Source organism: Panthera tigris, chromosome C2, assembly GCF_018350195.1.
Source record: "Panthera tigris isolate Pti1 chromosome C2, P.tigris_Pti1_mat1.1, whole genome shotgun sequence".
Lineage (NCBI taxonomy): Eukaryota > Metazoa > Chordata > Mammalia > Carnivora > Felidae > Panthera > Panthera tigris.
Genome location: NC_056668.1, coordinates 113,388,462 through 113,414,754, shown reverse-complemented (window position 1 = coordinate 113,414,754; position 26,293 = coordinate 113,388,462). Strand labels below are relative to the sequence as shown.

Sequence of the window (26,293 nt, the reverse complement as noted above, 5' to 3'; positions counted from 1 at the left end):
ACTAGAAGAACTATACCTGTTGTGATCTGAAGAGGAGAATAAAGTCAGATTAAAATGTTCTATACTAAAGGTGCTTTTATTTAAGAAATAAACAAAGCTATTTTTTTAACATGTAAAATGTGGACAATATTATTTTTTGCTTTTTTTGATGTCGTTCAAGAACTCTGATTTAACATAAAACCAATTTGAGATAATTTAATAAAATGCTTATAGATATTGTGGCTATGTTTGCATTTATTACACTAGCCTTTATGTAATATTTCCAATTCTGATTTTCTGTTTGTTCCCCCCTCCCTTTCCTTCCCAATTCTGATTTTTATTTATGACTTTCTTTAAAATAAAATATATATTTTTTAATGTTTATTCATTCCTGAGGGACAGAGCACAGGAAGGGGAGGGACAGAGAGAGAGATACAGAATCAGAAGCAGGCTCCAGGCTCTGTGCTGGCAGCCGGTGGTCTGAACCCACAAACCAGTGAGATCGTGACCTGAGCCTAAGTCAGACATTCAACCAACTGAGCCACCCACGTGCCCCTTTATTTATGACTTTCTTAGAGGTAGATCTGTGTATTAAGTATTGAATGTCTTCATAACTAATGAAAATCAAAGAATGTATAGAATATGTAGCCATAATACATAAGAGAGCAAAGTACCTTTGATGGCCGTTGTTGAATTCTATTTTTAAAATTTTTTGTGTTTAAATTTTGAGTACATAATATTCACAAGGTTCAAAATTCAAAAGGCATACACAGTAGGGAAAGTTTTCCTCCCATTCTTTTGTGCCAGCCACGCAGGTATCCCGAGGGCAATCAAGGTTACAAGTTACAACAGTGGTGTTCTACAGGTGGTTCTTTTGGTGATAACCCCCTTTAGTCCCTCCTTTGTTGAAAAGATGAGGTTGAAGAATGTGAAGCCTGTAATGGATTTTTAAAGGGACATTATTTTGAAGCAGAAGCAGGACCAGAATTTAGGTTTCCTGGCATTCTTTGCCGTAAGCACAGTGCCTCTTTAAAGTTGCTAGTTGGTGACTGGTTAATCAGTGAGGATGTTCCAATCCAGGTAATTTAAATTTCAAAGTAGCTTGGTTTAAGATTGGGATACTCGGGTCCGAAGGTTAATCAGAAGGGCGGTAGGAAGAGTTTTTTTGTTTTGTTTTGTTTTTGGCTCGCCAAAAGGAGGCTCGGGTTTTAAAAGGCTGACCTAGGGCTTAATCACACGGTTTGACTTTTGCTGAGTCCCGGGGATGGCGCGTGTCAGGCCCGGAGTGCTGACGTCAGCACGGCTCCGAGCCAGGCGTCCGGGTACTCGCTTTCAGCCTTCAGTCTGCTCGCATCTCTAACAACGCGACCCGGACTCTTATCTAAGGCGTTGGTGGGACTTGATCCCATCCATCGGATCTCAGCCTGGACTCCATGCAGTGGGGATGAGATTTCGTCCTCGCCCCTTCAGCCAGTCGGGTGAGTGTGGTGCAGGGAAGAGACTTAACAGTGCCAGAGCCAGCCCCGCCCAGGGGCAGCCCGCCAGCTGGGTCTCGGGCTGCTTCGTCCCAAAGCCAGAGCGGACCAAGCCGGCTGGCCCTGGCCGCTCCGTATGGTCCCCTGCTGACCCCACAGCCTCCACGCCTGGGGACGAACAGTGGGTGGTAGGCTTTCACAGCCAATCCCCTCCGCCAGCCTGCCCCTTCCCCTGCCAAAAAGCGGATCCTTCAGCTGCGCTGCAGAAGCCCGCTCCCCCCCCCCCCCCTTCCCTTCCTTTCCCGGGTAGACCGATCACGCGGCCAAGACGCCACTCCACGAACTGGGCTTTTCTCCCTGCCAGCTGGAGCAAGCAGCGAGACGCTGTGTGAGAGTGGGAAGGGCCTTAGCAAACAGCTCTGTGGCCCAATGGTTTTTCTTCGTCTTCGCGTGCCGGCCAATGAGGCCCGCGAGGCGGGACTTCCGTCTAGCCTTGGTGTTGTCGTCCCCACTTCGATTCCGGCTGTGGGGGTCGGTGCGGATATTCAGTCATGAAGTCAGGGTAGGGACTTCTCCCGCAGCGACGCGGTGGGCGAGCCTATTTGTGTTGCGGGGCCAGGCTTCCAGGTAAGAGCCTCTCTGGCCTCTCGGCGGCCGGGCAGGGGATTGATTCCTTTGGGGCCTGGCGGGGGGAACACACCCCCTCACCGGCCCTCGGTGGCGGCCCGGCTGCTGAGGTCTTTGCTGCTCCTCCCCAGGCTGGGTGCGGAGGAAATAGGCTTTTTGCAAAAGGTAAAACAAAAACAAAAACAAAAACCCTCTGCCCTCTGACGGCAGATTCCCGCTCTCCCCCACCCCCACCCTTTGAATTTGTGTATAAAGTTGTTGTATTATCTGTTTGGCTTCTCACATTCCCATCCTGCGGTGGCAGGAGCCTGGGAAGATGTTTGGAAGGCTTCTCTTGGTCAGTCACCTGCCGCAAAGTCCCCGGGAGATATCGCTTGACTACAGTTGCGGGGACTATGTAGTCTTTGAAAAAAGGAGGGCAGTCACCTCCCTTCTTTGTAACCTTCCTCCACCCCCGACTGGAAGCTCAGATTGAAGGTGGAACGCGACTCTACTAGGGACAGATTCCATGTCCCAGTCCTCTTAAAGCCAGCAGCTCTACCAGGGTACTTACGGAGTTGACCTGCACTGATGTAAGAACTCTGTCCCAGTGAGGGAGTGGGCAGACACAAAAGCCAAGCTATCCCAGAAGCATTCAAGCAACTTAAGTGGCAGCCACTGAGTGTTCTCTGCTAGTTTTTGGTGAATTCTTTTATTTTGTCCTAATCTGGCAGGAGTAAATTTCCAAAATTATTGTTTCATCCCCCGTTTCAGCACCGTGGGCAGCTGCTCAGGTTCGTTTCTGTTGCCCCAAACTTGCCCTGAGTGTGAAATGTTCCTCAGTGATGCAGCAGGAACAGTGAAAACTAACGCATTCCTTTCAACAATGATCTGTTGTTCTCCAAGGAGAACATCTGCAGTTTTTGATACAATATGAAAAACTAAGATGGGTGTGCCTCCAAAGGGTTGTAGTAGAGAAATAGATCAATTCAAGATTTAAAGGGCTTTCAAGGGTTTTATCTTTTTAAGGACAGCTTTTAATGGGTTGGGAAGATTAGTTCCATTTCAGAGAAACAAAACTAGACTTGTTGTAGCAGTTAAAAGGAATTTTAAACGGGAGGTAAAAAGTGTAGTGCAGGGGCGCCTGGGTGACTCAGTCCTTGAGCATCTGACTTCTGCCCAGGTCATGATCTCATGGTTGGTAGGTTCCGTGCCCCACATAGGGCTTTTGCGCTGACATCCAAGAGCCTCCTGCTTCGGATTCTCTGTCTCCCTCTCATTCTGCCTCTCCCCTATTCACCACACCCCCCTCAGTAAACATTAAAAAAAAATTTTTTTTTTTTTAATTGTAGTGCAGTGTTGTAGTTTGGGGCCCATGGAGACTTATTAATGGGTTTCAATTAATGGGAATCAATTTAGCACATTGACATTAACATTAGAAAGAGAAAAAATATCAGAGGACATTCTATGGAGTGAGACTATTCTTTTGAAGCTTTTGTTTCAGTTTTTTAATAAAATGTGTGTATATGAAGAGAGTGATGCAAATGTATACCATGTCATTGTGGATTATGGAAAACACTGGATCCCAAATATGGTTGGGTCCAGCTTTCAGCTCTGCTTCTTGCTGATTCTGTGACTTTACCTGTGAGTAAGGGAAGAATTGTAGGAATTTGTTGAAATAAAATGTCTGTTACACAGTTAAGCTTCAAAGTTTTTGGGGGTCTGTTTTTGTTTGCTTGTTTTGTCTTTGAAATGATTGGGTAGGAGCTCAGTTATTTCCATGTCAGGAATGACAAGTGTTTTATTAATATGTGTATTTTTAACTTTGTCTTTATCTGAAGCCAGCCAGCGTGGTATCACCATATGTAATAGTAAATCGTATGGACATAATCTTGGTTTGTGAGGTTTAATACTGAAGGGTTTGGAATAAGTTCTCATCTATCCTTGTTCAAAGTTCTTTCTCTCAAGCATTTTGGAGGGGCTTACACTGTTAATAGCATTCAACACCCTTCCTTGATATTTTTCTGCATTCCAGGGTAACATACTTATCAGAAGCTTTTCAGGCACTCATTTTAGCAAAGTTAAGGTAGGACTAAGGGTATGATAAGTTTATATCTTTGAATTAAAATATTTTATGCCTTACAGTTCTTGCCATAAAGATGTATAAAATGAAATGGCCTGGTCAGATATCATGGTATACTTGCTTCATGTTACTATGACCTAGAAATAATTGGTGTGTAAATAAAAAGTGTCATTTTGGACATTTTAAAACCTGGGAGTTAGTAACATATAGCAGAAGACAAATAAGTTTGAGTCTCAATAATGGTTTTGTGCCATTTGACATATTACTACCATGTGGCATTGCATATGGTAGTTTCATGTGGCCTAAAAAAGGGAAGAAGGTTAGGAAGCATTGTTAGTTTCCCCAAAAGAGGAAACAGAACTAATAGACAAATGAATCTCTTTTAATAAAGCATGGCAGTTTAATCATTGTTTAAAGATTCCTGTGTTGTGCAAATATTTATTGAGCAATAATAAAATATATTGTTGGGGCACGTGGGTGGCTCAGTCGGTAATAGTCTGACTTCAGCTCAGGTCATGATCTCACTGTTCGTGAGTTCGAGCCTCGCATCGGGCTCTGTGCTGACAGCCCGGAGCCTGGAGCCTGCATCAGATTCTGTGTCTCCCTCTCTCTTTCCTCCTCCCCCACTCATTCTCTGTCTCTCTCTCAAAAATAAATAAACATTAAAAAAAATTAAAAAAAATAAATTGTTAAGCTTATACAGCTTTAATTTTTTTTTTTTTAACATTTATTTACTATTGAGAGACACAGAGCATGAGCAGGGGAGGGACCAAGAGATGGAGGGACTCAGAATCTGAAACAGGCTCCAGGCTCTGAGCTGTCAGCACAGAGCCTGACGCAGGGCTCAAACTCACAAACTGCGATATCATGACCTGAGCCGAAGTCGGACCCTTAACCGACTGAGCCACCCAGGCGCCCAAGCTTTATACAGCTTTTGCCCAAAAGTTGATTTGGGAACAATAAGAACATATAATTGGTATTGTCAGTTCACATATTATAGCCTATAAATAAAATAACAACACTAATAACAGTTAACATTGATTTTTTTACTATGGGCCAAATACAATTCTAAGCACTTTACATTATGTCATGTAATTCTGTTACTGATGTGGTAAGTAGTACAATTATTCCCTTTTTATAGATGGGGAAATAAAGACCTTACAAGTACATAACTTCCTGAGTTCATACAGATTGCTAGTGGAGTAACTGGGATTTGAACCTAGGCATCCTGACTGTCAGGCTTGTCCACCTTGTGCCATGTTTTATTGAAAAATACAAAATACTCTGAGGTTATTTTGGATTCTTGCTTGTTTAGATTGGGTAAGCTCCTTTGGCTCTCCATTTCCTCAATTCCTTCCTCAAAAATATACTCTTAAGCCATTATGTGTTTGTGGGGATTAAGGTCATTTGTAAAATACTGAACAGAATGTGTTCAATGAATGATACGTGCCTCAGCCTTTTTCCTTTTATGTTGAGGATGTGATCATTTGAAAGGTTATTAGCAGTTGGAGGAGGATGGGAGAGGAAAGAGTTCTTCATAAGGATGCTACCCAAGCAAATAAATAGAGGTAGGAAAGCCGAGAACATTTGCTGAGGTTGTATGTTTAAGGTACAGGCTGGTAAAGGTAGATCGATGCAAAGTATGGAGATCTTTAAATGCCAGATAAAGATTTTGTACACTATTCTTAGTTGAGAAGAAGCCCTCTTTATGGATATGAAAATGGAGCAGAAATACAGTGAAGGAGCTTAAGCCTGGAGGTAGGAATACCTGGAGTTTAATTAGAGTAGTTGAGACAAGAAAAGGTGATGGTGGGATTATAATGAAGGGTATAGATTTGAGAAATGTTGACATCAACATTGGGAACTGACCTGAGTATGGGCCTAAGATAGTGATGTTATTAAAAAAAAAAAAAGATATTATGATGAAGAACAAGTCCTGGTAGAAGCAAATGTTGGAGGAGAATTAATTAATTAATCAATTAATTGACAGAGAGAGCATGCGTGCATTCAGGGGAAGGGCGGAGAGAGAATCACAAGCAAGCTGCACACTGTCATTGTGAGCCCTACTGATGCAGGGCTTAATCTCATAAACTGTAGATCATGACCTGAGTGGAAATCAAGAGTCAGATGCTTAACTGAGCCACACAGGTGCCCCTAGGAGGAGAATTTATGATAGGGATTTTAATTTTGATACTGAGGAGTTGTTCAAATGTTTGGAAATGTAAAGTGGGAGCTGGGAGCTCTGTGTATTCCATAAAAAGAGAAAATGCCAATTTTTCACACTGTGAGGAGATGGTCTAAGGCAGTCATCCTCCTGTGGGTCAGAATTTTATAGGAGTGATGTGACTCCTGAAGGTCCTTAGAAATGCAGATTTCTCACTTGATAGAGATGTACCCACTATTTCTCCCTGTAATATATTTTGTGTCCTGGGAGGAAGGGAGGGAAAGTAGTAGAGAGGGAAAATTTTGGAAACCTAGCAGTGCTCATATTTATTATTTCAGAAGAGAACCAGTAAATTTGGAGGCTTGGGATTCTCACAGCAAGAACTTGGAAAGATGCTATGATTTTTATATAGTACCAGGCATTTATACACACACATGTTGAGCATTGAATTGTTGTAACGTCTCCAGATTTGTTATTTTTGCCCTCTTGTCTTTGTTACCCTGAATTATTAATAGCAAAACCTTTACAATCAGAGAGCCTGTGTGCTTATTATGGGGACAGCAAAGAAGAGGGGACCCAGAGAGATTGTATTTATAGCCAGGAATGTGGGAGAAGAGTCTCAAAGGATAACAGGAGAAGGCTGCATGATGTGGTAGGAAGAATAGAGATTCTGTGAACGAATCTAACTTTCTGCTAACCATTCTCTGGCTTCAATTTTTCATTCGGTAAAATGATGAGAATGATAATCCCAATTCTGAGCTGCTACAGGAAAGAAGGAAAACATCTGGAGACCTTTTATACTTGAAAAAGGGCTCAGGTCTAAGTAGTAGAAGGGCTTATAGGTTTCTTGGCAGATTTACTAGGGTTTGATGCAGTTGGGTAGGGCATGATGTTAAACAGTATAGTTTATCCATCTGTGAACTAATTTTAGTTCTGTTTAATATAAGGTCTGAGTAATTGGCCAATCAAATAAAAAATTGGAGGTTAGGCACACACATTAGGGTAAGGAAAGGTTTACATGTTTTGTCACATCATTACTGGAAATAGTACTTCCATCCTACTATTTGGATCCTAATACTTATAGCATTCATGCAGTCAACAAATATTTAAGTACCTTTGATGGAAGGCCCTGTTCTAGGCACTCAGAGTGTATCAGTGAACCAAAGAGACAAATCTTTGGCTCTCATGGACCTTATCTTCTAGAGGGAGAAATAATGTATATTTTAATAATGAAAAGTAATTAGATCTTTTTTTTTAATGTTTATTTATTTTTGAAGGAGAGAGACAGAACATCAGCAGGGGAAGAGCAGAGAGAGAGAGGGAAACACAGAATCCAAAGCAGGCTCCAGCTCTGAGCTGTCAGCACAGAGCCCGACGTGGGGCTCGAACTCACAAACTGTGACGTAATGACCTGAGCCGAAGTCGGACGCTTAACCAACTGAGCCACCCAGGCACCCCAATTAGATCTTTCTTATACTATGTATGTATAAGGTCATAATTTTAAAAAGATAATAAGAGTACGATACCAGATTGTAACTAATATTGTAGAGCACTTTGAAATAAGGGACTATGTTATTCTTACTCATGTGTGTCTACCCATTTCCTCGTCTTCCCAGTGGAATGACTTTGATGTATTTATACTCAGCAAATGTAGGTATTCATTAAACATCCATGATAGGGAGAAGGAAATATGTTAAAGGGAACAAATCTTAAAGATAAAGTAATCAGTTAAATGTAGTAAGTATTAAGGATCCAAGTACTCATTAGATTGAGGATTGGGAAAAAAATGAAGGATGTTGTAAATTGCATTGCCTACTTGTCTATGAGGCTGAAATGGAAATAAAGTTATATTGGAGCTGAAAGCATCAACATTAAGGGAATCTGGGTGGACCCAACTTGCCCACTAATTAGTTGGGTGACTATATTACTGCACCTCTCAGTTCATTTCCTCATTTATAAAATGATGTTGGAACTTTTTTAGTCAAAGAATTTCTACTTTTAAGACTTAAAAAATGTCGATTGTAGTAATGTTTCATTTTACTAATGCAGATAAAAGAGCTTCCATTGGATGGTAGTCAGACTAAATTTATACTCTTAATTAATGAGGTAGATATTTAAAAAATATGTCTACAAAATTAATGTTATCTATTTGATGTTAGTTACTAATAAGACTGCATTATAATTTTAAAAAATGAAGCCAAACAAAACCTAATGTATAGTTTTACTTTTTGCCATTATGTAGGAAAAAGAAGCCATAGTATTAAAAAAAATTTTTTTTAATGTTTATTTATTTTTGAGAGAGAGAGGGAGACAGAGCATGAGTGGGGGAGGGGCAGAGAGAGACGGAGACCCAGAATCTGAAGCAGACTCCAGGCTCTGAGCTATCAGCACAGAGTGCGACGTGGGGCTAAACTCACAAACCTTGAGATCATGACCTGAGCTGAAGTCAGACGCTTAACTAACTGAGCCACTCAGATGCCCCAGAAGCCATAGTATTTTAGAACTACACTCCCCAACTCCTCTGGAATGGTCACAAACCATAGTATTTTAGACTCTAATAATGGATCTTAATAGTTATCCGTATTTCCGTACTTTAATTTTCTAACAGCCTTTGATTTTGTGCCAGGTGCTGAGTATACAAATGAGAAAAGGCTATAATCTCTAACTTCAAGGAGTTTAAAGAATAATGGGAGTGATGAACAATTTAGTTTTGCTACATTGCGGTGGCATAGAGAAGGCACATTACATAATGAGAGGCTGTGAGAAGAGAAAGTTCATCTGGTCAGAGAAGAAAGAAAGACTGAGGAAGAGTGAATGGCAAGGGACAAAGCTGGAGACGTTATGGAAAACTTTCTCTGCTAAGCTACAGTTTAGTTTTGAACTTTATTCTGAAAGTTGTTTAACCTGTTAACAAATTTTATGCAGGAAGTAATATGATTAGGCATTTGTATATCTACCTTTACATTCCTCTTAAGAGAATTGTACACAAGAAAGATGTTATTTCAATGATATAGCCCTGCTTGAGGAAATCAGTCTTAACTCTGAGGACAAATGTTAATTTTGTGGTTTTAGGATATCAGAACTATGAAATATTTGAACATTAAGACATTTAAATGTTCATAACCACATTAAGTTGAAGAAACAACTGAAATTTTGGGATCGTCTACTTATTGAAGTAAGAGAACTGGTCAGTTATAAGAATTTGATTTAGAATCCGTTCTAAAGGGCTAGAAACTTGTTGAAGTTTGAATGAATATGACTCTAGTTCAGGCTCAGTTTCTAATAATTGAGATATTCAGGTAAACTTTTATAGAGGAAATGAATTTCTAGGGAGAAACACCACGAGATGGATGAATATTTCTAAATCAAGTCATGAGAGAGAGAGTGGGAATTGAACTCTTACTTTGTTTAGATGTAAAATACCTCATTAAATGTTGAAGAGTACTTTATCTGCCTAGTTACTGTGCTTGAATTTACATGTTCGACTTTCAAAAAAGAACTGTGCTTGTAATTTACACATTTGTCCAACATTTATTATAAACATTAATTAAAATTTTTTTTGAGGTGAAATTCATATAACCTAAAACTAACCATTTTAAAGTGCACGATTGAGTGACATTTCATACAGTTACATTGTTGTGCAACTACCACTTCTGTCTAGTTCCAAAACATTTTTATCACTCCAAAATGAAACCCTATACCCATTAAGCAGTTACTCCCCATTTACTGCTGCCCCAAACCCCTGGCAGCCACAAATATGCTTTCTGTTTCACTAGGTTTAATAGATACCTCCTATTTATTATGGAAGTCTCCTAGAAATGGAATCATATAACGTGTGACCTTTGTGTCTGGGCCTTTCACTTAGCATACTGTTTTCAAGGTTCTGCCTTGTTACAGCAACACTGGTGTGGGTGTCGCTACTTCTTTCCTTTTTACAGCTAAGTAATTGTATGTATATACCACACTTTTAAAAAAAAATTTTTTTTTTAAATCATTTACTTCTGAGGGAGAGAGACAGACACAGACCGTGAGCAGGGAAGGGGCAGAGACAGACGGAGACACAGAATTCAAAGCAGGCCCCAGGCTCTGAGCTGTGAGCACAAGGCCTGATGTGGGGCTGGAACTCACAAGCCCTGAGATCATGACCTGAGCTGAAGTCGGATGCTTAACCGACTGAATCACCCAGGTGCCCCTGTAGATACCACACTTTATCCATTCATCTATTGATGGACACTTGAGTTCTTTCTACCCTTTGGCTATTGTGAGTATTGTTGCTGGCAACATTCATATATAAGGATTTGTTTTGAGTACCAGTTTTCATTTCTTTTGGGTATATGCCAGGAGTGGAATTGTTGGGTCATATGGTAGTCCTATGTTTAGCTTTTTGAGGACTCACCAAACTGTCACAGTGGCTGAACTATTTTACAACTCACTGGTAATGTATGAGGGTTCTAGTTTTTACATTGCCACAACATTTGTTCTTTTCCATTTAAAAATTAATATTGTTGCCATCCTTGTGGGTATGAAGTGGTATCTTGCTATAGCTTAAAAAAAATTTTTTTTAACATTTATTTATTTTTGAGAGACAGACTGTGAGCAGGGGAGGGGCAGAGAGAGAGGGAGACACAGAATCTGAAGCAGGCTCCAGTCTCTGAACCGTCAGTATAGAGCCCGACGTGGGGCTCAAACTCAAAAACCGTGAGATCATGACCTGAGCCCAAGTCAGACGCTTAACTGATAGCCACCTAGGCGCCCCTCACTATGGTTTTGATTTGCATTTCCCTAATGGCGAATAACGTTGAACATCTTTTCGTGTGCTTGTTGGCCCTTTCTATATCTTTGGGGAAATGTCTATTCAAGTTCTTTACCCATATTTTAACTGGGATGTTTGTCTTTTTATTATTGAGTTGTAAATGTTTTTATATATCCGGGATTCTAGACCCCTAGAAGATATGATTTAAAAGTATTCTCCCATTCTGTGGGTGGTCTTTTCACTTCCTGATAATGTCCTTTGATGCATAAAAGTTTTTACTTTTGATGAAGCCCAATTTTTTTTCTTGCTGTTGGCTTTTGATGTGCTAGCAAAGATTCCATTGCTGAATCTGAGGTCATGAAGACTTGCTCCTATGTTTTCTTATAAGAGCTTTATCATTTTAGTTCGTATTTCATGGGTCACCAAACCATTTTGAGTTAATTTTCACCTATTATATCTTGAGTTTGGTGTACAGTTGAAGGGACTGTTGTTTTCCCTTTGAATGGTCATGGCACCTCTGTCAAAAACCACTTGGGCATAGATGTATGGGTTTGTTTTGGGGTCTTAATTCCATTGGTTGACATGTCTATCCTCAGGCCCATTCCACACCGTTTTGGTTACTGTAGCTTTACAGTAAGATTTTGAAATCAGGAAGTATGAGTCCTTTAGCGTTGTTCTCTTTTTCCCAGAATTATATTGACTACTGGGGACTTGTAATTCCGTTAGAATTGGAGGAATGACTTCCATTCCTGAATAAAAGGATATTGGAATTTTGACACGGAATGTATTGAGTCTGTGGATTTTTTTTTTTTAAAGTTTAGTTATTTTGAAAGGGAGAGAGCGCAGGGGGAGGAGGGGCAGAATGAGAGGGAGAGAGAGAATCCCAAACTGGCTGCACACTGTCAGTGCAGAGCCCGACGCGGGACTCAACCCTACACACTGAGATCTTGACCTGAGCTGAAACCAAGAGTCAGATGCTTAACTGACTGAGCCACCCAGGCGCCCCTGAATCTGCGGATTTCTTTTGGTAGTATGGCCATCTTAACAACATTAAGTCTTCTAATACATGGGGTATCTTTCCATTATTTAGGCCTTTGATTTTGTTCAGCAATGTTTTATGGTTTTTAGTGTACAAGTCTTTTACCTCCTTGATTAAATTTACTCCTGGGTATTTTATTCTTCTGGATACCTGTTATAGATGGAATTATTTCTTAATTTCATTTTGCAATTATTCATTGCTGCTGTGTGGAGACATGACTGATTTTTGTAACATTTATTGGTTTTAATAGTCCTTTACTTTTTTCCCAAATGAATAGGATCATATAGATAAATATGAAGTTGGAAAGTGGAATACTAAATAATTTTAATTTTTATGATGTGAGATTATCCTAAATATGAAGTTTGGGGTGTCCTTCCAACATAATGTTAAGTGATCTTCTGATTATGCTAGTGAATTCCAGATTTTTTATAGTTGGTAAATTTTCAGTCATCTGCACTAATATTTACACAAACCTCAAATAATTTATTTTGAACTTCGGAAGGCATGATTAATATAAAATAATGTATGATTTTTTTATTTTGAAGTAATCACAAAGTTCCAGAAAAGTTGTAAGAACAGTATAGCGACCTTTTTTTTTTTTCCTCCTCAGTCATTTGGGAGTAAGTTGTTGACCTGATGCTCTAAATACTTTAATGTAAAATTCCTGCAAACAAGGATATTCTCCTTGGAGAAATGGCTCAGTTTTAGGGCTGAGGCAGGAAAACTACAAGATGAGACTTGAAAATCTTGTCAGACAACAAAGAGGGGCTCAAGAATGATGGAGACATATAAAAAAGACACAAGCCTGGGGAGCCTGGGTGGCTCAGTCGGTTGAGCACCTCACTTCAGCTTATGTCACGATCTCATAGTCGTGAGTTCGAGCCCCACATTAGGCTTCCTGCTGTCAGCTCTGAGCTTGCTTCGGATCCTCTGTCCCTCCTTCCCCTCCCTCGCTCATTCTCTCTCTGTCTCTCTCTCTCAAAAATGAATAAACATTTAAAAAAAGACACAAGCTGTTTGAGCCAAGTCGGGAACAATTAAGCATCAAAAAATAATTACTATGGCAGATTATAACCCATTGAATGAAATCAGTATAATCCCATACTGATCTACATGAATAAGTTGAAAATTTGATGAGAAATGGGATAATTACTGTGGTAGAACGATGACCCCAAAGATGTCCACATCCTAACACCTGGACCTGTGAATATGTTACCTCATGTGATAAAACGAACTTTGCAGATATGGTAAGAACTTTGGGGTAGGAAGATTATCCTATATTCTCCAGGCAGGGTCTTTAGAAGAAGGAAGCAGAAGAGGAGTTTGGAATAATGGGATGCGAAAGGTATCATCTGCCAATGTTGGTTTTGGAGGTGGATAAAGGGGCCTACCAGCCAAGGAATATGGGCAGCTTCTAGAAACTTATAAACATAATAATCAATTGTTGTGTAATTGTGAACACTTATTATTTTAAACATACATGGATAATAGCCTAGAATAGAATATGAAATTTGTGTGGCTTTTAAAAATAAATGCTACTTCAATGAGACTATGGGTGCTCTTTCAGAACTGGAAAGAGAGTCTGTGCCTTAATACAGGCTAATGGCCATATATTCATTTTCCTCTTTTTCCTATTGTTAAATGAGAGAAGCACTGCCTTATTTAAATACTGTCATGAACAGAAAGATAACCATGTCAATTATCAATTTGTTATCTTTCTACTCCAAACTCACCTGCTCCACGATAAAGGACTGGACTCTAAGCAGTTCTTTACAAAGAGCATGATATTAAGCTTTATTGGGTCCTACAGGGGACAGGATGCTGGAGGAGACAGGGTGCTAGAGGGAATTTACTAGAGAAAGGGTTTTTTCCTTCCTAGTTCCTGTGACTTGTGTTTTCCTTTTCCTGTTCTTGCTGCGTGGTCTGTCGGCAGTACATATGGTTGAGGACATCTGGTGATGGTCTGCCTCAGCCATGGGCCCCAAATACAGAAGACAAAATCAGGAAAAACTAAAATCATAGTTTAATAATTTTCTTAAAAAAATTAAAAACTGCTTTATTGACTTATAATTGCATACTATAAACTGTATATAAAGTATAGAATCCTTCTCTCTCGCTCCTTGCCATCCCTTCCTACATCTTAGTTTACTAATTACTTCTGTTAAACATTCTGTATTTAATTTACTTTATAGTTTCTGTCTCCTAATTGAATTTCTGCTAATACAGAATTAATCCCTGGAGTGGTTGCAGGAGACAGACCTAAAAATTTGAAGTTTTGGTATTGGTGAGCACAGTGCTGAGCTCTTTGCCAGTGGAAGTGGGGTGCTGGTAATCTATGGCATCACAGTTGATATCATCTGTGGTTCATCGTGACTTATTGCCAACTGATGCACATTCCTCAGAGCCCAAATAGCTGCTACATTTGACCTTTATGGCAACTAACTATAAGAACTGTAGTGTGGGATGGAACCTTTTGAGTATTATGCAGTGCTTACAGAGAGAAAACGACAGCTGGATTTCTTAACTCTCAGCTCAAGATCCGCCTTTTTTTTTTTTTTTTACACTTCTTTTGATTGCACACTTCAGATCTTTAAATTGTGAATAGACTTGTGAATTATAAGACCTTATTGCTTGCTCATAAATTTTTTTTTTTTTGCGTAAAAGTAACGCACACTTAGAAAACTTGAAGTGTAATGGATTTCTGTTAAGATTTCTGTGCATTTTCTTCTAGATTTTTGTTTGGTATACAATATATAAATAGGCTTTACAAAAGTTTTAAAACATGCAGGTAATATGTAAAGAAAATAAAAACAGTATTGTTTCTATGGGGAGAAAAGTTGATATGATTACATACAAAACATTGGGAATAGTTTGTATGAAGCCCTGAGTTTGGAAAGAATTGATGTTTTTTTTTATTTGCTAACCTTTTGAAATTAAAAATGTGTTAATTTTGTTTCATTTGTTGGAAAAATAAAATTGTAAAGCATTTTCATGGAATCTAAAAAAATTTTGCTTTGGTTGATGGCAATAGTTAAAAATCTTAGGTGAGGCTTGCTTTCAGTTTGGATCAACCTTCGGTTTTTTTGCAAAGAACTATTAGGTATCTTATTTTTGCTTAAAAAGTTAAGCCTTGTTGTTTTTTGTTCTAACACTTTTGCTCATGACAACCTCTAAACCATTTCTTAAATTCCCATACAGCATAGTTTTTTGGGTTTTTTTTTAACTACAGTATATTAGTAGTTCCCAGTTGTTAAAACTCTTGGAAGTCATGATGCTTTTTAAGGAACACTATGTAGTTATTGATATAATCAATTTTTGTATGAATTGAGAACACTATTTTGGAGGAAACATAGTACCACATGTATCCAATATACATACATGACCATTAGCACATTTATTAAAAAACCTATTTTATGAAATGTGATTTGGCTATTATAAATTTTACACTAAAGTCATTAACTAGCTGTTCACATGTATTTTCTGTTAATGCTTGCTTTTGATGCTTATTGTAGTATAAGATACATTTATGGAGAAAACCAAATTGAAATTACTATCCTTTAAATCTTTTGGCAAACTAGGAAGAGATTACCATTATTTTAGCAGTGGAGTATTTTGGTCCATTTTTGGAACGCTAGTGATGCTCAGGAATGTCGCTTGGGAATCAGTAGAATAAGAGCTTACTCAGAGGCTTTCCTATGGAGCTGATTAGCTGTTTCATGAGTGTTATTTGGCACTAAACTAGTTGATGTCAGGATGTGAGTTATCTTCAGAATTAAACGTTGTTTGGAAAGGAATTTCCTGAAAGTAATATTGGTCCTAAACATTCATTAAATGCAGCCCCATTTGTAAAATGAAGTTTTAGTCTGTATTTTTGTGTAGATGAGTTGTATGGTATTGTCATAGATTTAAAGTGAGCTTAGGATTTACTGTGATGCTTGGGGAAGGTTTAAAATTTTGCAAATACCAGACCAGCATTAGATGAGTAACTGGCATCTGTGCTCTTCAGCTATACAGATAATTATGTGTGCCAGCCAGGGTGCTCATGTTCTCCAAAACAAGGCCAAGGGAAAATTAACAAAATCAAGAGTTGGTTCTTTGAAAAGATCAACAGAATTAATAAACCTTTCGATAGCTTTAAGAAAAAAAAAGGGAGGCTCCACTAAAATCAAACCTGAAAGAGGGACATATTACTGCCAATTTTACAGAAATAAAAAGAATTATGAAAGAGTACTGTGAATAATTGTAGAACAAGAAATTGGATTACCTAGTTGAAATGGAACAGACAACTTACCAAGACTAGGTCATGAAGAAATAGAATATCTGTATAGATTTTATGACTAGTAAGGAGGTTGAATCAATAATCAAAAACCTCCCTAGCAAGAAAAGCTCAGGACAAGATAGCTTCCCTGGTGAAGTCTACCAAATATCTTAAAAAAGAATTATACCAGTCCTTAAGCTCTTCCAAAAAGTTGAAGAGGAGGGAATACTTCCTAGCTTATTATGTAAGACCAGCATTATTCTGATATGAAAGCCAGACACTGATAGATACTATAAGAAAACTACAGACCAGTATTTCTTATGAGTATTAATGCAAAATCCTCAATAAAGTACTAGCAAACCAAATTCAACAACACCATGATCAAGTGCATTCCTAGAATTCAGGGATGGTTCAGCATATGAAAAATAATCAGTAATACATCATACTAATAGTGTAAAGAAAAAACACATGGCCGTCTTAATTAATGGAGAAAAAAGCATTTGATAAAAATCATGATAAAAAGCATTGAATAAGTAAGAAGGGAGTTACTTCAACATAGTAAAGGTTGTATATGAAGATCCCACACTTAATATCATAAGCAGTGGTAAAAGACTGAAAATGAAAGTTCTTCCTTTAAGATCAGGAATAAGACCAGGATGCCTGCTTTTACCACTTCTAGTCCTTATTAGAGTGCTGGAAGTCCTAGCCCGAGCAATCAGGCAAGAAAGAGAAATAAAAGGCAACCAAATTAGAAAGGAAGAAGTGAAATTATCTCTGTTTACAGATAACATGATTTTACATGTATAAAACCATAAAGGTTCCACAAAAAAACCTTATTAGAACTGACAAATTCAGCAAAGTTGAAGGATATATAATCAATATGCAAAAATCAGTGAACTATCACAAAAGGAAATTAATGAAACAATTCCATTTACAATAGCGTCAGAAAGAATAAAATACTGAGGAATAAACTTACCAAGATTGCAAAAGACTTATATGTTGAAAACTACAAAACATTGCTGAGAGAAATTAGACATAAATAGATGGATAGACATCCCATGTTCATGGATTGACAGACTTAGTATTATTAAGATGTCAGTACTATTCAAAGTGATCTGTGGATTTAGTGCAATCCCTATTAGAATACCAATGAATTTTTTTTTTTTTTTTTTTTATTGAAGTAGAAAAAAATATGTCCTAAAATTCCTATGGAATCTCAAGGGAGCTCAACTAGTCAATATTGACAAAACACAAAGTTGGAAGTCTCATACTTTCTGATTTCAAAATCTACTACAAAGCTACAGTGATTAAAGCAGTATGGTTCTGGCATAAGGACAAACATACAGACCACTGGAATATGATAGCCTAGAAATAAATCCTTACATATATAGTTAAGTGAATTTTGACAAGGGTGTCAAGACCTTTGAGTGGAGGAGGGGGACAGTCCTTTCAACAAATAGTATTGGGAAAACTGGATATCCTCCTGCAAAAGAATGCAGTTGGACCCATCTTATATACAAAAACAACTCAAAATGATCAAAAACATATGTAGAACTAATACGTAAAACTCTTAGATGAAAGCATAGGGGAGAAACTTCATAACATTGGATTTGGCAGTGATATCTTGGATATAACATTAAAAGCACAGGCAACAAAAGAAAAAATAGGTGAGTTGGACTTGTGCACTGAAGGACACTGTACAGAGTGAAAAGAAAACCCATGGAATGGGAGAAAACAGTTTTCAACCATATATCTGATAAGGGAAATAAATACAGACTATATAAAGAACTTTTATAACTCAACAACAACATCCACACCCAGATTAAAAATGGGCAAAGGACTTAAATAATTATTCCTTCCAGGAGACACACAAATAGCTAATAAGCATATGAAAAGATGCTCAACATGACTAATAATTAGGGAAATAAAAATCAAAACCAAATGAGATATCACTTTACACCCAGTAGGATGACTATTGTCAGACAGACAAAATAGTAAGTGTTGGTGAGGATGCAAAGAAATTGGAACCCTGTGCATTGCTGGTAGGAATGTAAAATGGTGCAGCTGATGTGGAAAACGATACAGCAGTTCCTCAAAAAATTAAACAGAATTACCATAATGACTCAGCAATTCCACTTCTGGGCATATACCCCAAAGGAGTGAAAGCAGGGACTCAGTTATTTGTATACCCAGTTCGTAGCAGCTTTATTCACAATAGCCAAAAGATGGAAACAACCAAAGTGTCATCAGTAAATGAATGGATACACAAAATGTGGCATATACATATAATGGGATATTATTTAGCCTTTAAAAAGGAAATTCTGACATATGCTACAACATGGATAAATCTTGACGACATTATGCTAAGTGAAATAAGCCAGACAAAAATGGACAAAAAGTGATTTTGCTTATATCAGGTATGTAGGATAGTCAAATTTATAGAGGCAGAATGTAAAATTGTTGCTGGGAGTGGGGAATGGGAAATTCATGTTTAATGGTTACAGAGTTTCAGTTTGGGGAGATGAAAAGTTCTGGAGATGAATGGTGATGTTGGTTATACAACAGTGTAAATGTAGTTACTGTTACTGAACTTAACACTGAACAAAATTTACCATTTTAAACAATTTTATGTATACTATATCAACATTTAAAAATAAGGCTGAAGGCCTTCTAAGAAGATCCTTGAAGAGTTAAAATGATTTATTCGGTACATTAAAAAAACTTTTCTGTGTTTGACAATTTGTATAATAAACAGAGAAATAGTATAATGAATCTCAATATAATCTTCACCTAGATTTAACATTCATTAGTCTTCTGGTTTAAATTTTTTGACTTGTGTATTTTAAAGTAAATTGCAGGTATCATGACATTTCATTCCTAAGTATTTCACTATGCATCTCCAAAAATAAGGACTTTCTCATTTGACCACAATACTCCCGTCATACCCAAGAAAATGAACAGTTACTTAAAAAAAAAAATGTATCTAATATCTAGAGCACATTCACATTGTCCCTCTTGTTCCTTAACTGTATTTTTATCATTGGTTTGCTTGAAACTTTTGCTTTTGCATTTAATGTTTCATATTTCATGCTGTTTTCCCATTTCATCTCATTACACTATTTTGTTTATTCCATTTAATTTTACAGGAATTGGTGCAGTGCTCTCAAGTAACACCCACCTTGTCTTAGAGCTTTTTTTTTTTTTTTTTTTTTTTCTGTTCTATGTATTTCCTGTAAGCTTGAAGTTAGCTCTGAAGTCTTGTTAGAATTGGGTTAAAATAGTTTTGACAAGAATACATTTTAGGTGACATAAACTGAACAGAAAGTAGAATGAGAATTTGCCAGTTGGAAAACTTTAGACAGTCAGGAAGCTAATTTCAGATAAAATGTCTGTTAATAATGGGTGAAGTTCTGTCAAGTAGTAGGCACAGTTGGATATGATCAGAGATTGTGATGATGGCTATACCTCTAAGAAACCTGCTTGGTAGTTTTCAAGGATTTTTTTGCATTTTCTCTACTAAATACTTACTTTGAAGAAATGTAGACTTCTGATTTTAGGAATACTTAGAGTGAATACTTAGAGTGAATACTCCTATTTTTGTTAATTATGGAGAAAGAAAGAAAGAGAGTAAAGAGAGAGAGAGAAGGTGGAATGGAGGAAAAGAGGTAGATATTTGTAACTAGCAAGATTTTGTTACCGAAAAACCCGAGTTCAGCTGCTCATTGCTTGGAAGGCCAATACTCAAGAGATTGTTTTTGTTTGGAAAGTAGTATGATTGTGATGAACACCAAGTATCGTATATAAGTGACGAATCATTAAATTCTACACCTGAAACTAATGTTTATGTTAATTAGTAATGTGTATATTAATTAGCTGGAATTTAAGTTAAAACTTGGCCCAAAAAAAAGAAAAAGAAAAAAAAGGAAAGGAATATGAGCTTTATTTAGGAGGAACGCCACCTGGGGAGAGGGTAGATTCTTGTCCAAAAACAAACTCCAAGGTTTGTGCCAGGCCCAAAGAGTTTTAAAGGAACATTAGGGCAGTTAATCAGTAAAAGGGGAGCATAGTGGTCTGTAGCAATTCTTAATTATGTGCAGACTCAGTGGTGTCAGCTTTCAGATGTTATCACTGCAGTGCTCAGAGGTTGTGTACTGAGGTGTGGCTGGTGGGGGGGGGGGGAGGTTGTACAACAGGGTTTGGTTCTGAGTCTTACTAGCAAACAATGCATGAGCTGTAAAACCACAAAGAAAGGTTTAGTTAATCAGTCAGGTTAAAGGTGCTTGCTAAAACTTAGACCATTAGGTTGGCCAGAGGGGCTGAATTGGTGGCTTCAATTTTATTAGAAGGCTTTTCTGTGTGCTTTTTCAAAAACGTTCTAAAGAAACGTCCTCTTTGGAGAAAGGGGAACCTCTTGCAACTGTTCGTGCGAATGCAAACTGGTGCAGACACTCTGGAGAACAGTATGGAGGTTCCTCAAAAAGTTAAAAATAGAACTAGGCATTTACCCAAGATTCAAAGAGGGTACATGCACCCTAATGTTTATAGCAGCATTATCAACAAGAGCCAAACTATGGAGAGAACCCAAATGTCCATCGACTGATGAATGGATAAAGAAGATGTGGTGTATATATATATATACAATGGAATATCACTCAGCCATCAAAAAGAAATGAAGTCTTGCCATTGGCAGCAATGTAGATGGAGCTACAGTATATTATGCTAAGCGAAAAAAGTCTGAGAAAAACAAATACCATATGATTTCACTCATATATAGAATTTAAGAAACAAAACAGATGAACATATGGGAGTGGGGAAGAGAGAGGGAAACAAACCATAAGAGATCCTTAAATATAGAGAACAACTGAGGGTTGATGGAGGGAGGTGGGTGGGCGATGGGCTTAGATGGATGATGGGTATTAAGGAGGGCATTTGTTATGATGAGCACTGGGTGTTATATGTAAGTGATGAATCACTGAATTCTACTCCTGAAACTAATATTATCCTGTATGTTAACGGACTAGAACTTAAATAAAATCATGAAAAAAGAATGTCCTCAATAGAATACATTCTATTTGGGAGTGATAAGAGTCACAACAAATAATACTTTATTGAATTCTGTTATAGAGGCTGCAGTAATTGAATAAATTCGAATTTATCAGAGACTGATGAGAATTGTAATGGGGAAGAAAGGTATAACACCCACTCTGCATGATGAGTCAGGGGTTCTGGTTGATAATAACACTCTAAATGGGTGTAACCTGACACCAGGTTTCACTAGCTTTGTGGAAGGATACAGGCTGGGAACATGGCTTATCAGCATAAGATATATCTTAACTGAGAAGCCTTATGTTCATTCAGGTACAGCTTTTATACTCAACCAAGAGTGTACTGAATTGTAAGCGTATGTGGGTGGGTATCAGAGCAGCATAGGAGAGTCTCCTATAGGAAAGGAACCCCTTTTTGTAACAGTCCGTGAGTAGCTTCCAGGTTTCTTTAAGGGTCATACTTGATTTCAAGAGAGATTACCCCTTGGGGAACGTTTTTGTTTTTGTGACAAGCTTTTATAATTAACAGTCTTTCCACTTGTCATTCTTTTCATCAGTTAGGAAGTCATTTTTACAGTAAGTAATGTTGTCTAGTAATACAATTTGACTTAACCCAGTAGTTTAGGTGCTACAAGATAGTATTGAAGGATTTAAACTTATTAACCTTTCTCTCCAGAAGATTTCTTGGAGATTTTTGTGATTATTTTTTTGTGTGTGTGATTTTTTTTTTTTTTGAAAATGTGTTAATAACTATGGATCTTTTTTTACAGAAACTGCATATATTTAAACAAAAATTTGCATATAATATAGGATTCATCATTTTCTCCTGAATTTTCCTTTGAAGGTAGATGATTATATTTTAATTTCTGGCTAACACATGATTGTTATAGATGATATATATATATCACAAGATATAGAGCTGGTGACAGCAGAGTGCATTTTTTGAAATTGTGAGTTGATCAGAGCAAGGGTACTTGTGGGACTACAGGGAAATAAAAATGTTTAGTTGGACAGACTCTGAAAATTTTAGACTGTTTGCCACTTCTTCAACATTTACTTCTGTTGATTGCCTTCCTTCCCCCCACATTCATTTCAACATTCTTTTCTTTCTTAACTTTTGTGAAATCAGTCTCTTTCTTTGTTTTCCCTTTCTCTTGACCCTTAAATTTATATACTGTTTAGAGTTTTCTTTAGCCCTCTTCTTGATTTTCACTTTTGCGTTAAAATCACTTTAGTTATCACATATTTGTTGATGATACTACATCTCTCTGTGCCTTGGGTAGAGCTCCTGACTTCTATTTATAGCATTCTGTTTACATGCCCACCAGAATATTTCACAAACATTAATGGAAAAAAAACAGCCCCAGTTGTGCTCACCTCCACTAACTGTAGTTCTCCTTTGGTATTTCCTGTTTTGTCTATTGGCAGCACCACCCCAAAACTCTCTTCCTCCTGTATTCCACTGCTGTTAAGTCCTTATGTGCGTTTTTGTATTTATTCCACAGAGTTGTCCTTTTAAGTCCTAAACAATTCTCCTTTTACAGATGAAGCAACTTAGTCATTTTGTCTCAAAATCACACTGTTCGTATGTGTCAGTGCCTCAACATAAACCTACGTCTATCAAATACTGGATCTCCTATTTCTTACCACAATTAGAATACTACTACTCACTTCTGTGACTTTAATCTAAAAAAAATAAGAGTGTGCCTATGGAGTTTAACTACAAGAGTATTTATTGTAGAGTTTATAGTAGTCAAAAAATTTTCTAACAATAGAGATTCTGTTTGATCCATTAGAGTGCATTCCATTAAATCCATTATAGTGCATTCACATGGAATGTCATGTGGTCATTATATATTGTTTTAAACCAGTAGTTCTCATTTTGTATAAACAAAGTCATGTGTGGAAACCCAGTGTATGAAATACAATTAAAAAAAAATGTCCTCAGGTACCCTCAGGAAACCCAGTGTATGAAATGTCCTCAGGAAACCCAGTGTATGAAATATAATTTTAAAAAAATGTCCTCAGGTACCATGATGGTGGATGGGGCCAGTCAGGTGCTCCTGGGCTCTGGCCTCACCATCTTGTCCCAGTTGCTCATGTAGGATATGAGCCTCTTCCTCCAATAGTAGGATGAAATATTTTTGGTTGGCAAGTAAGTCGGCTTCCTGGTCTGTTTTGTTATGCTCAGCACATTGCAAACATCCATGGGAAGTGTAGGTTTTTCACAGGCTTAACTCCAAGACTGTTCAGGAGTCCTTGGAACTGTGTGTGGTCCATGGTAAAATTTTGCAGCGTTACCAGGAATGTGACAAGGTTGACTATTTAGGCCCTGTAAATGTACAGAAAGAAGTCACACCCTCCTTCAACCAATTTATCAAGGAGACAACTTGAAAGATGGTGGCTCATTCTGCTGCTACCCTCATCACACCTTCCACACGATTAGTCTGGGATTTATGGAACAATTCATTGGCAGAAAATCCAAGTACTATGGACTTCGTGACTCCATAGTAACCATCTATTGCAAAGACGGCATCCTAGGACTTTTGCAGGTCTTATTCCTTGTCTCCTAGGTGATATCACTTATTTGTGGCTCTGTAACTCACTGGCCTACCTCATCAATAGCTATGCACTGGACAGTGGAGTTTCCACCAGGAGTGAAATGAAGAGTTATTCCGAAGCTGTCACAGGATTTTTTTGCCAGTATATTGACCTATCCCTCTGTGCTTGTCTTTAATCTTGTGGCTGTCAACAACTATGTACTAGCTGGTGGGTCTCCTTCCTACTCCCCAATATATACTTCTTGGATAGAGTGCTGGTAATGCTACAAAAAGACAGAAATATGAGCTGAGGAAATAGCTTGTTTTTTCCGGATGGTCCCCTGTAGGAAGACTTATTGTTGTGACCTGAGAATGTCAATTTGAAGATGTGGGGCAGGGACAGTGACATTTCTTTCTTTTTTTTTTTTTTAAAGGGACTTTTTTTTTTTTAATGTTTATTTTTTATTTTTGAGAGACAGAGAGAGACAGCATGAGTGGGAGAGGGGCAAAGAGAGAGGGAGACACAGAACATGAAGCAGGCTCCAGGCTCTGAGCTGTCAGCACAGAGCCTGATGCCGGGCTTGAACTCACGAGCCGTGAGATCATGACCGGAGCCGAAGTTGGATGCTTAACCAACTGAGCCACCCAGGCGCCCCAACAGTGACATTTCTATAGTCCCAGATGCACGGAGTAATGGGAGAGAATGTTGATTTGTATACAGTGTGGCTGCTTTTTAAATAGTCATTTGATCTTGGAAAAAATGTTTGAAAAGTGTGGAAGCCCCAGAGGGTTTCCTGGACTGCTAGCTGCTTGGTTCTCCAGGGGATGCTATGGTACAGGGTTTGAAATTTTTAATTTTTTCAAGTACAGTTAATGAATTAGGAAAATATTCACAATATATGAAGTGAAAAGATTACAGTTAACAAAACAATGTGCACATATAGTATATTCCCAGTTTTGCTAAATATATATTTGAATGTACATATCACTAAAAGAATGGAAGGTTACACACCAAAATATGGATGCTAGTTATTCCTTAATTTGGTGATTATGAGTGATTTAAATTTTTTGCACATTTTCAACAATCAATAAGGGCTAGTTTTGTAAAGAGAGACAATAAAAACTCCAGAACGTGTTATTTTTCAAAACGTAATAAAAGCAAAAAGAAGTGTAACCAAACCCACTGCCTATTGTTAAATACACACGTACATGTTCCCCCTCCCCTCTGTCTCTGCTGTCTCATATCCAGAGTAAAAGAAGGAAACAGTCCAGTGGCTATTGTGCCTTGAGCATTGGTTTGAAGTCCTTGAGTACCTGTGTTAAGCATAGGGTTAACCTTTTGAACATCAACTTGAATATCGGTGTTACTTTCAGTTGGCCTTTACAGTGTGGATTTATCTTTATTATTTATTTCTTTTTGCTTCTTTTGAGTATATTTTGTTCTTCTCTGAAGTTCTTGAGATGGAAGCTTAGATTATCAAAATGAATCCTTTCCTCTTTTACGAATGTATGCATTCAATGCTATAAATTTTCTCTTAGCGCTGCTTCAGCTGTGTCCCACAAACTTTAATATGTTGTATTTTCATTCAATTCAATGCATTTTTTTACATTTTTCTTGAGGCTTTTTCTTTAGTCCATGGATTATTTAGAATTGTGTTGTTTAGTTTCCAAATGTTCAAAGATATTTTTCGTGGGGTAAAGTCCAGAGAAAACTAGATATAAGCTTTTAAGAGTCCTTTATCAATGGAGTCATGCAGGATATACTTAATTCCTCAGCACTAAGTTATGACAACACATGTGAAATGCTCAGTACCCAGGGTTTATATTGGGCACTGTTCAGTGATTCAGTGCTCAGGGTTTCTGTTGGGGACTGTGCTTGTAAGTACCCTCTACCTAGCATTCAAAATTTCAGATTATCGGAAAGAAAATGTGTTTTCAACATAACCACATTATTTGCAGAGTTCAGACACAATGAGACGTTCTTATCAGGGAATAATGGGAACCTTCCTGAAATAAGAAGGGCCAATTCTGCAAGCAGGTCTTTCTAATGATAGCAGCCTCAGGCCTGCTATGTTAACTCTTTTCTGCACAAAGGTATATTATAACATGTATTTCCTAAGAAACTAATAGCAACAAATCTATACTTTTTTTTTTTTTTTTTTTGAGAGAGAGAGACAGAGACAGAGACAGAGAGAGAGAGGGAGAGAGAGAACACACAAGCAGGGGAGAGGAGCATAGGGACAAAGCCCAACTTGGGGCCCGATCCCATGAGCCTGGGATCATGAACTGAGTCAAAATCAAGAGTCAGATGCTCAGCCGACTGAGCCACCCCAGCACCCCCAAATCTATAC

At 37.9% G+C, this 26,293-nt stretch overlaps 1 protein-coding gene and 1 pseudogene across 3 annotated transcripts in view; both read left to right on the top strand.

Moving 5' to 3' along the window:
- Window positions 1–1,306: 1,306 nt before the first annotated feature.
- RNF13 (ring finger protein 13) overlaps window positions 1,307–26,293 on the top strand; it is a 163,250-nt gene continuing 138,263 nt past the window's right edge. The window contains exon 1 of one of the 3 annotated variants that reach the window (XM_007086312.3): window positions 1,307–1,457. The gene's annotated coding sequence lies outside the window, so the exon portion shown is untranslated. Of the gene's footprint in view, window positions 1,458–1,925; window positions 2,082–22,197; window positions 22,247–26,293 lie in introns of those variants that run through there. The other 2 variants (XM_007086310.3, XM_042999141.1) reach the window with 2 other exon arrangements.
- On the top strand, window positions 22,268–24,380 carry LOC102966944 (annotated as a pseudogene).